The sequence below is a fragment of the Blennius ocellaris genome (genome assembly GCF_963422515.1).
Source record: "Blennius ocellaris genome assembly, chromosome: 16".
Taxonomy (NCBI): domain Eukaryota; kingdom Metazoa; phylum Chordata; class Actinopteri; order Blenniiformes; family Blenniidae; genus Blennius; species Blennius ocellaris.
In genome coordinates this window covers 15466294-15477999 of record NC_137665.1, presented here as the reverse complement: position 1 = coordinate 15477999, position 11706 = coordinate 15466294, and positions in this window count along the sequence as shown.

Genomic DNA, 11706 nt, shown 5'->3' with positions numbered 1-11706 from the left:
ATTAAATCCTACATTTCCAGTTAGTCTCCCAGTAACGGCAGACCTCTCTGCTTTGACTAGAATATTACAAGACTCTGAGCGGAAGAGGCGAAAGCGCCATCGTTTTCATCAGGCTAATATTGCAGAAAAGGGAGTAAGATCATCTTTCTCATTGGTTACAGTGACAGCACTCTCATTTAATCAAATTAAATCTCAGGAAGCGTGTCAGAGCACACACGCCCTAAACGCTTTCTCACACACACACACACACACACACACACACACACACACACACACACACACACACACACACACACACACACACACACACACACACACACACACACACACACACACACACACACACACACACCTTTCAATCTCCTCACGCTCCTCGATCCTTTCTTTGGCTCGGCGGTGGCACAGGCACTCAGAGATTCAATCAATCACACCTTCACACACACCTGGGGGGTGGGGGGTGGGGGGGGGGGTGGGGGCAAAAGGTGGGCGAGGTAGACTTGCTCCAAGTTCACTAGCTGACCGATGATATCCAATGCTTTAGCCATCAGCTCGGTGTTGTGAGTGTGGCCCATCAGATCACTCCTCTTCGCTCCATAAAGGCAGCTGCTGAGCCAGACGCATGTGTCTTCTTCTCTTCTTCTTTTATTTATTTTTTTTAAATGGAGGTAAAGAGGAAATTAATCTCTCCCCAAGCTGCCGTGGCAGGATATTAATCTAGCGGCTTCACTCATCTTCTCATCTCTTCTCTGGTTGCCTGATAATCCCCTCATCATCAGCAACATATGCAAACTACAGGTGGACGAATGGGAGTAATTGATGAGGATATGAAACTCCCCTCACACCTCTCATCTCTCCTTGTCTTTTTAACTTTTGTCAGTCCTGCCGACCATTGCAGGAGGCGTGCAATTTGCCCGTCAGTCCTTAATCAGTCGTAACAAGTTATTCAAGGGACTGTTTATATGCTGCTGTCACAATGGAAGCCACTTCAGAATCGACTGCAGTAGAGCTCCAACCTTCAGTTAGGCAACACTTTTACAAAAAAAATAAAAAACATAAATAAATAATGGGTAATTACAGCTGTAATGAGACTAAATGGCGTTCATAATTAATCACGATGTGCAAACCTTTTTCATTACTTCACTCCGCTGGCTTAATGATCGCCCTGGACATCTAAAAACATCCACAAAAATAAACATGTTTGGCGAGGACAGTGCTGTCTCCCTGTGGGCCTGTCAGGAACAAATGCATCTTCTTGTTTTGAGCAATAATTAACACATCCCCCCAACCCCCAATTTGATCAATATCAGTTTTTGGATTTTTTCCCACTCTAGATGAGAAAACACAGCAGGAAGTTGTGCGTTTGTGATAAATCTACTGTGTTGTGACAATCACCTTATGTGACCATTTGATATGAACAAATTTATAATGCAGCTATTAAATCGACTGTCATCCCAGCTCACTGGTGAGAAGCAGCTCTGTTACTATTTCTTTAAACTCCCTTTCACAGTAGGGCGACACTACGGCTTACACAGTACATGTAATCCATTTGAAGTCAGAAACAAGTGTTTGTGTCTCTTTATGTTGGTTGTTTATCTCATATATTTGGTTGTGATCAGTTCATAAACCATTTTCATTCAAAAAGTGCTTAGCGTCCAGATTATAGAGCATCTTCCTTTCGTTCAGATTTAATATTAATAGAGGCTTTTCTGTGCTCTTTGACTATTTTACTGAGCTCCTGTCTCACTAATCCCAAATTAACTGAAGTTTTGCTGCTGCGTCTTTATGTTCTCATTGGTTATTTTAAGTGTGATAACATCCAGATTGTAGAGAATCTTTCATCTTACAGCTAAGAGATTTAATTTCAGTTAAATTTAATGAGTGAATGGGCGATGACAGCATAGCTAATGTGTTGCAACAACACAATTTATTTAAAAGTGGTAACTCGTGAATGACCAACACTACGTTTTAATGCAGCAGCTGGCAAGTTAGTCAACAGCTATTTTCCATTTACTTGTACTCCGCAAATCAATTACTTTAAATGTATGAGACCGAATTATTACCTTATGAATGGCATTCCTGTTGTGCCTAAGTGCATCTTCACACGGTATCTGCCCCTTGGGTAAATTAATAGCTGTTCTTTCCCGGAGCAGGTCTCAGCTGGGAAGCTTCCAGCGAGAGCCGATAAAGCATCACGATTCTGATCTGAGCATTAACCCCTGTGCCGCTCCCAGAGTTTACACCTGCTCGACGTACCAGGGCTCCGGCTGCCGCGTGGAACCCTCGGGGAGACAAAAGGAGCTGATAAAGCTAAGTTCATTATCTGTTACTGACACATCGGTCAGGGGTCAGGCCTAATCTGAGCCCAGAGGAGCCCAGCTGCTTGGCCACGCCGCGACCTGGCTCTGATACAACCCTTAATCGGATCCGAGGTTAATGTATTGCTTCTCTATGACAAAGGCGGCGCGAGGCGAGGAGAAGAGCACCAGGAGAGAAACAGGCACCTTCCCGCTTTCCCTGGAGATCCAACACTTAGCCCACATGACGGAGCCGTGACTCAGATGAAAAAAGAGCAGGCCGCAAATATAAATATCATTAACCCACAATTAAAATGCTGTTCTCTGTCCCGACACCCTTTATTGTTCTCATATCTCTGTCCAATTACAACATGCTGGAGTAATTACGGCTGCATTAAAAAGTAATGAAGTTATACGAGCTGGGCCGTTTCCACAGGGCAGTGTGACAGGAGGTAGAGGGAGAGGCAGGGAATCTTTGCGGCTGACGGCGGACCCGCTCGTTCCCCCCCATGAGGGGAAATGTCAACGAGATGACTCGGCGACATGTGAGAACATCCCCCTCTCCCCCGATTCCCCCTCGTGATGCACCGCAATCTATCACTGAGCCACCCGGGGAGCTATTCATTTCTTTTTTTTATTATTATTAATTTGAGCTTTTTTTTTAACTGGTCAATATGCTCCCGTCGCCACGGAGACGGAGTCCTGCCTCGAGGGCACCAGATATAATGGTTGCTCCGTCTCAGTAATATGTGTTAACAGATTGGAACCTGTAACAAAGTGGTCAAATGAATGACAGCAAATAGAATGAAAAAAAATTAAGCCAATCAGCCACATTATTATGACCACTGAGAGGTGAAGGAAGTAACAATGTGTTGCTGTATGTTGTTTCTGTACAGGTGAGATAAGTGTGTGAGAAAAAAATGTGTGTTAGAAGCAGAAATAAATGTGTTAATAGAAGTATTAAGGTGAGTTCGACCAGATTGTAATAGTTGTCTTGTCGGCCAAAGTTGGTAAATTGTAATTCACACATTGTGGATATCATAAGAAAATCTCTGTGTGGCAGCTCATTGGCTACGATTCTCACCTCATAGCAATAATGATGTGGGTTCAAATCCAGGCCAGACCAATCTCTGTGGACTTTACAAGTCCCTCCCACTTGATTTTGTCTTGGGACTTTTCTCCTACACTTGACTCCAGTGGTCAGTTTCTATCCAAAGTCGTGGATAATTATATTTAGTCCATTGTTGTCATGTACAAATACTGTTTTTTTAATTCATAACAAAATCATAGGAAGTGAAACTAACCTAAAGCAAATTTATTTTAAGTTTCACAATTAAAAACCCACCAACAATTTAATGTTGTTTTAGTCAAAATCTCACCCTATTATGATACAATTGAAGTTGCGTGAAACAAAATGTTGCAGTAGTATTAAACTTTTTCCAGATTTCAAATTGGTACTAGATATAATGTCACAAATCCTCAAAAGTGTATCCATGATTAACTTGCTTTGAAACACAACTATTCCATGAACCATGAGGAGTTGTTTATGATTTATTGTTAGTTTGAAAGAAATCTGGAGAAAATGTGGAAGTTAACAAGAATGGTTAGTTGTCACGAACTGGGTTTGTTGTGGACCATGAAGACTTTTTTAAAGAAACAATATTCCTCCTAATATTCAAGTTTTCAAGTGAAAATATATGTTGCATTTTGGGTGTTCCTCGACGTGACAGTAGTGCTCAGAATCACTGAAAACTCTTTGAAAATGCTCCAATTCCATCTCCGTTTCCAAGCAAACGGGGTGAAATGCAACTTTTTAAAACGCCGCGACTGCACATGTGCACACGGCCTGAGTAAGTAGTTGTTCTGCGCATGCATAAGTTGATGGACAATAACAACAATGGTAGCCTCCAGAGTGTCATGATTCCAGGTTCATATTCTCCTGAGACTTGGGGGAGTTTTATAGTTGTCTCATACGAGAAGATATTTAAGGCTTGCTGGAGTGAAGACCGTGATGGTGAGGACTGATTTAGTACTAAATTCAGGGCGGATGCAATATTAAGTGACAGTGTTTTGGCTGATAAGTGGACGTGTCTCTTGTCAGCTCAAGCATTGCGACTGTTTGAATGTTTCTGTGTGCGTGCACATTCATGCATGCTGCTGTGTAAACACACGTATTTTAGTGTGTGTGCAGAAAATAGACGATGAATTGCCTGGGTGAGGCTGTTAAGCCGGGGTCAGAGATGAGAGGAAGGCAATTTGAGGTTGGAAAAGAGTGATGTCCTTTCTCATTTGAGTGCCACGGAGGCCTCAGCCCCTCAGACGCCACCTCCTCTTATATTTCAAGGATTCTTTATCGTCATAGCAGTACAACGTACATGTCACAGTACAAAGTTTTGTACTCGAGGCCCGGCCCACACCAAAACATAAATAAGTAAAGTAGAAAATAGAAAGTAATTATAAAATAGGCACAATATAAAACAACATGTATACAATGTTTGAATGTAAACAGCTAAATATATAAATGTCAACATGGCTGACATTTTTCCGCTTCCCTTCTATTGTGATTGTCTCCCGGAGTAGCGACAACAAATGGGGGAAGCGAAAGAGCGTGCTAAGACAACTGTGAGCCGCAGTGATTTGGAAATGAAATATCAGCCCTGGCCTTTGAAGAGGAGGTAATCTTCCTTTAGAGGGACAGACAGAAGATGAAAAAGGGAGCTCGGCTGAGGAGAGAAGATACGGAGGAAAGCAGGAGGAGAAAGATAGAGAGGAAAATAAAGAGAGAGTCTGGGTGCTGAGGTAGATTGAACTTGTGTCGGAGCCGCTCCACACGAGTGGAGATCTGACACTGACACAGCGCTGGTCCTTCTGGTCTGAGCACTGCACCGAGAGCCGGCCACTCCGATGGAAACACTCAGACTCCAGTGGAGGGAAGAAAGATTGAGGGGGGACAGATTAATAGAAGAACTGAACATGAAGCGATTGTCCAAACAGGCTGTTTATGTTTTGCTGCAGTGGAGTCACTGCAGACGTAAAGGAGATACCGTACATAGAAAGATGCAGTGAAGCTCGCATGTGGAGTTTCCTTCCTGTTTGTAAGAACTGTGTGGCAACATCTGGAAACCGAGGACACCAGTTATTGGAATTCCAGTAGATGGATGTTGTTCTATTCTTGTCTGGCTGAGGTTTGAAGCTGTTGTAGAGTCCTCAGTATTCTTTGCTGGAGTTTTACTTTTATGATGCTATAAATATTTTCTATTGGTGAAAGGTTTGCACTGCAGGCAGGCCGGGTCAGCAAGAAGACTCTGCCCCTCTCAAAACAAGAAATAAAAAAACAATGTTTTAAGGTACTTTCACCATGAAACAAGTGAAAAGATAAAACATGGCAAGAGTATAAATCTTAGATCTTAAAATTAGCAGGAAAAACGTATTTTTTAGCTATTTTTCACCAGTATTTTCAAGTTATTTTTGTCTAAGAATAAGCCACAAATACTGAAATCAAGAAATGTATGCAATGTAAAATTAACCTAAAATAATAAATAAAATAATGCCTCAATACTTTATTAATCTATGTGATCCAACGAAAGTGTTCCTGAGCCCACGCTGTGGTTCCTATCACTTAATAATACCTGTTGTTTATGTAGTGATACCTGAGATCACTATATATTTGAATTTGTTACATAATTTTTGTATTTACCTTAGTTCAGAGAGACTGTCTAGTTTTTTTAAATCCTTTTTTAAAAACAATTTAAATCCTTTTTTTATAAATACACCCAGTTAACACTATTTATTTTGTGCACCATGTTTTTTTGTGGCAGGGCTTGTGGTGCAGTTATGAGATGAGAGTGGTCAGTCTGCACTGTCACCACAATAATAACCTGGGTTACACCATATTTAACTGAATGGTACCATGGGGAGCATTGCTCTGGGCACTGACCTCTTTGACTTGTGTTGTTATTTCACAAACCCATTGGTTCTCCCAAAATGAAAATAAAGACAAAACTGTCATTCTCTTTCTCATTATCGCTTTTTTCTTTTTTCTTTAGTCTTTTAATTTCTGTGATTATTACTAGAAAAAGCCCTCAAACTCTCACACGTACAAGCAGATGGCAAACGTCTCCATTAAAGGATAAGTAGAGAGTATATGTGTTAAATAACAATTGGGTGGCTATTCAAAAGTCACAAAACACACACTCACACAATAGCAATTTGCAAGGTGTGAATTAATGCTTATGACGTTTAATATCTAAAAGATCCTTGTGATACTTGTATGTTTGTGCGTGCATGTCTACAACAAGATAGTCTGTCCAGTTTTTTTTGTCAAAAACACAAAAAAATTATCATCAAGAGCTTTAGTGAAAAATTCAATAATTGATGTAAACCCACTTTGTACCACCAGATGGTGCAGTGAGTCATTCAATTCTCCACCCTCTGTCTAATAACAATAGAAGCAGCCGCTGATTCAAGTGTCAATACCAATGAAACATTTTGAGTCTCCAGTTTTTGGTACCAACTTCCAGCCAACTCCTGAAACTACTTCTGAAAATATCTCACTACTGCCACCCACTGTATAGAAGTGGCATTACTGCAATCTCACTTAGACGCACTTGTTTGATTCATCTTACTTGAACATTTGCGTCAAAGCCTCGGCGGAGGTGCACCTTGAAGCTGGACTTCGTGCTCTTTCCAGAAAACTCTTGGACTCAACCGTGTGCTCTTATTGAGCCAATTAAATTTTCTCTGCACTGAACAGCTTCAACATTTATGACAACATTCGACATTTATCGATCCAAACATCTTATTTATGGCTGTTCTTTGTAAACGAGACGAGGGAAAAAAAAATCTATCGCAAATGTTTCATCTGTTTTTGTTCCACTGCTGCTTTACGCGACTGGATGTTCTTTGCTGTGTCTGCAGGGTTGCCGGCTGAACAGTCCATCAGAAAGGATTCAAAACTACATTACTGAGGTATAAATGAGGGAATGTCGGCTCGGCCTGTCAGGGTTGTCTGGCACACCTGGAACCAGCTTTCATTATTGAAGATTGTTTGGGATGGAAGAGGAACAATACCGAGCTAACAACACTCCAGCACAATGTGCTGAGAGACTTGCAATAACGGTGGCTCAGATGACAACTGGGATTGGCAACACAGGTCAACAACAATGGATTCTTTGGTAAGCATCAATCAAGCCGCCGACCTCTCTTGGGGCTTTGATCGAGCAGTTGTGTGTTGTTGTGGAGAGGCCGGCTGGGGATGGAGCTTGGCTGGGAACTGATAATGGGCTTCAGTGAATCACAAGAGATGAGCCCCCGCTGAGAGATGGAGCAGCGAAAGGGAGAGGAGAAATGGAAAAGACGGAGTGAGGCTGAGCAGTGGAAAGAGGAGGCGCGGCTCTGTCCCGGTCAGCGTCCTCCATCCTTACTTCCTGCCTTCATTCGCCCGTTTTCTCCTCAGTCCCCTGCTGGATGACCAACGCGCAGACAGCCTGGCACCATGACGGACATTCTCCTCCTCTAATGAGTCCCAGTCACAGCTGAACACATCGCTGTGCTTTACAGCGCCAACAGAAGGGCCTGCCACCGTGAAAAACTGAGCGCCTGCTCCAATCGCAAACACACACACACTGAAATGAGGTCCTCCCGCAGTAAATCTCCAATATAATTAAGTTTGTTTGTGTCTGAGAAGGTTTGCGAAGGCCGGTTTCTCACCCGGCTGCCATTGCAAGACTGTTGCACACCTGCAATGTGGTGCCACCTAGCTCAGCACCGCTTTTGCCACTTGTTCTTACTTTCCAAGCTGATTCAGTCGAGTGTCTATGTCAGATAGTTGCATATCACATAGGCAAGCTCCTTCTTGGGCGGAAGGAGAAAAAAAAAAGCTAGTATTATGGAGCATTCACTCACATTTCACATCCACTAAATCCATTCAGTAATCTCCTTAAGCGAGTGACATGGCAGTATCAGAGGAGGCTGTTGAGGTAACTGTCAGGGAATTTGATGCGAGTTCCCCTGTCACAGTCGCTTTGGCTCGCTCCCGTCACTCAGCCTGTGGTGCCCTGAGGGGCCCGCTGACGCGCTCCAGCATCGGCAGGCAGGCGGATGGTGGCAAGGTCCTTGGTGGTGGGGGTACTCACTCGGATAAGGGAGCCAGCCAGGATGCAAACTTGCCATTTCACAATGGGGAGGCGTCCGTGCCTCTTGGGTTTGTGGAAACAGTCTTTGATCAAATAAGTGGCATCGATTTTTGTAGAGCCAAGTCTTTGTTGCTGTATGTATATTGATTTTGTCCATCTTTGACATGTCAGACAGGGTGAGTGAGGCGGAGGGACATAATGTGAAAAATGACCACCCTCTCTGCCAGAGAGCCATCGAGGCGTGGCCAGAGCACAGCGGGAGGGAATCCTGCCGTGAGAAGCAACCCCCTCTGCCCACGCTGGCACATTACAGTCCATTATTCTTGAAAACCACAGTCTCTTGTTGCAATTGGCACTTACAAAAAAAATAGACAGCGAGTGCAACTCTCACACTCTTTATAGCTTGGGCCCAAAACACACACACACACACACACACACACACACACACACACACACACACACACACACACACACACACACACACACACACACACACACACACACACACACACACACACACACAAACAGCCACATGAGCGTGAGTGTAATCTAGTCCTCACCCCGTCTCCTGTGGGTGTCTGTGGTTTGCTGTGCCAGTGAAATGAAAGCAGGCCTCTCTAATAACAGCGAATTTAATACTAGCACTAGTCCCTTAATGAGAGTGCCCTGTGTTTGCTCTAGGCTCATATCCGCAGTACCAGTGGGAGAGGAGGCGAGGAAGGAGGGAAATGTAGTTAAAATCTCCCATTAGCATCACCTCCAGGGCGAGCATGCGCGCTCCCCAGGCGGGCGGGCGAGCAGGCGGGGGTGGCGGCCCGCGTTCCGGGGGCTCCGGGACGAGGGGGCGGGAACGAGTTGCCCGTCCTCGCCTCTGCACAGCTGGAGCACCCCGGATGGCGGCATGCGCCACCATTAATAACGCACAGAAATTACAGCGGCACTTATTAGAAAACAGCGTGACACTGGAGATGGCATGAGGAACAATCTGCCACAATAAAGACGGGGCTTCAAAAAAAAAAAAAAAAAAATGGACGGGAGTGATAAATGATGTAAAACAGAGAAATAGCTGGTAAACTCCGGATCATCTGATGGCGGGTGAAGGACCTAAGAAGAAAAGATCAAAGACGACCGTGGGAGTGCGAAATCATTTTGAGAGTGTGTTTGTGCAAATTCGGTGGGCGTGCGTGATATTACATTGCATGCAAACACGAGCGGGAGGTAGAAACACACACGGAAGTGTAGAGAAGGAATAAAAAACAAAATAAAAAACAAAACAAACAAAAAACGTGAAGGTCCACCACGGCTGAACAATTAGCTTGCGATTCCTTTAGCAATTAGCACGTCGGCCATATCAAGAAACACAACTAAACAAAAACAAACCGACGCAATCATATCCGCTTTAATCGTCTTGGTGAGGTCCCCTGAGTGTTTACTAAACAGAGTGATTGCGGTGGGAGATTTGAATATTTAATAGCAGGAAGAGATTGGAGAGGAGCAGCATCTGGGGAGAACAACAATCCGTTTGGACTCACTGGGCAAATGAGGGAAACTAGGCTGAGCTCATCGAGTCCGTCCCCGTGGCATTAATGAATTTTAAATGAATTTTAGGGAATAGCCATAAATACACTTGAAACCCAGTGAGCGGGAGAGTGTTTCTGTGCTTCACATGGAGACAGAACGCCTGTCTCTTTACAGTGAAGGTGCCCTGAAAGTGCAGCTGTGGGTATTTGGGAGCAGATAGACAGATGGAGGACTTACCAGGATTGGGGGAAAAGAAAAAAAAAACCTCTCAGAGGCAGATTTGATAGAGACATTTATTTTCCACCAGCTACTTGTACAATAGAAAATAACTTGTTCCTCTGGGGTGCATGTATTTCCAACTCAATATCTTTCTCGCTCCAACACATCCATCATATCGTCCACTTACAGGGATCAAAGTCACCTACACATGTAAATTGAGTTTGTCTCAAACATGAGAAGAAGAAGAGAAAAAAAAGTTGCCCACCCAAAAACAAAATAAAAAGTCAGATGAGTTCTCAAATCTGTTTTTTTTAATCTTCAACTTGGGCGTGATTGGTGACAAACTGATACCCCGACACCTATTAAAAACATCAAAACACCATCGGAGCACAACCTCAGCCATCACATGTCTTTAATCTCAGTCCAGTAATGTGCATGTTGCCATGGAAACAGTTTGGATTTTTTTTTTTAACTACGTTCAGATGACACACACACACACACACACACACACACACACACACACACACACACACACACACACACACGGGAAAAAAGGCCAAGCACCTTCGCATTTCATGTTCAAATTAAAAGTTCTCACTTTTTAAATAGTTATTTTGGAGGAAAGCACGATGTTTGGATACAAGTTACTGATGTGCTACATTAAAGGTTTCGTGTTTTCTCCATCTAATTAGTGTTTTACCAACTTCCCAAATAAGTTTAAACACACCAGCTGATAAACTCATGGTTGAGTTTCCTCCAGTATATGAATATGTTTAGTTTTCTTCCTATAACTCTTTCAATCTCTTCGACCCCATTTACGCAGCAGTGTTTCCAAGTGACCATGGAAAACTTTTGTTGCGCTTTGGGTGTCGTTTCTGTGACAGTGCTTGGAACTCCAAATCCGTCTCCATGGAAATGAGGTAAAATGTACCTTTTTAAAAATGTTTCGACCCCATAGAAATGGGCAAAACCACAACTTTCTTGAAAAAAATGTCCAACTCCGTCTCCATGGAAACAGGTGAAACCACATCTTTTTGAAAAAGTTCTGACTCCGTCTCCATGGAAACGAGGAAAAATACAACTTTTCTGAAACGCTGCTACTTTGCACCATGGTCACAATTAAATAGTTCTTCTCATAGTTTTATTGTCGCCTGTCCATACGAATGTCTGTGTACTCAGCATTGTTAATATTTGTAGCATATTGTTCTCCGTGCATGTGTGTGTGGTTTCCTTACAAAAAAAAAGAATCATCCAACAGCATTCATCAGTGACCTGACATTGAAATTGACATTGTTTTTAACCATTTTCATATAAACTGGCATCGTTTACAAGACGCTGCCGTGTGAATATGAAACGTTCTGGAATAAAAACACAGAAATAACTTGAAACATTGTCACGCAAACAGGCCCTCAAACATGCATTAATTCAAATTTGAACCAACCTTTGCCTGGTTCGGTGTTGATGAAGGCCACTTCACTTAATTTATTAAGAAAAAAAACCAACAAAAAAAAAATTACACATTAATACTTGGCTAAACA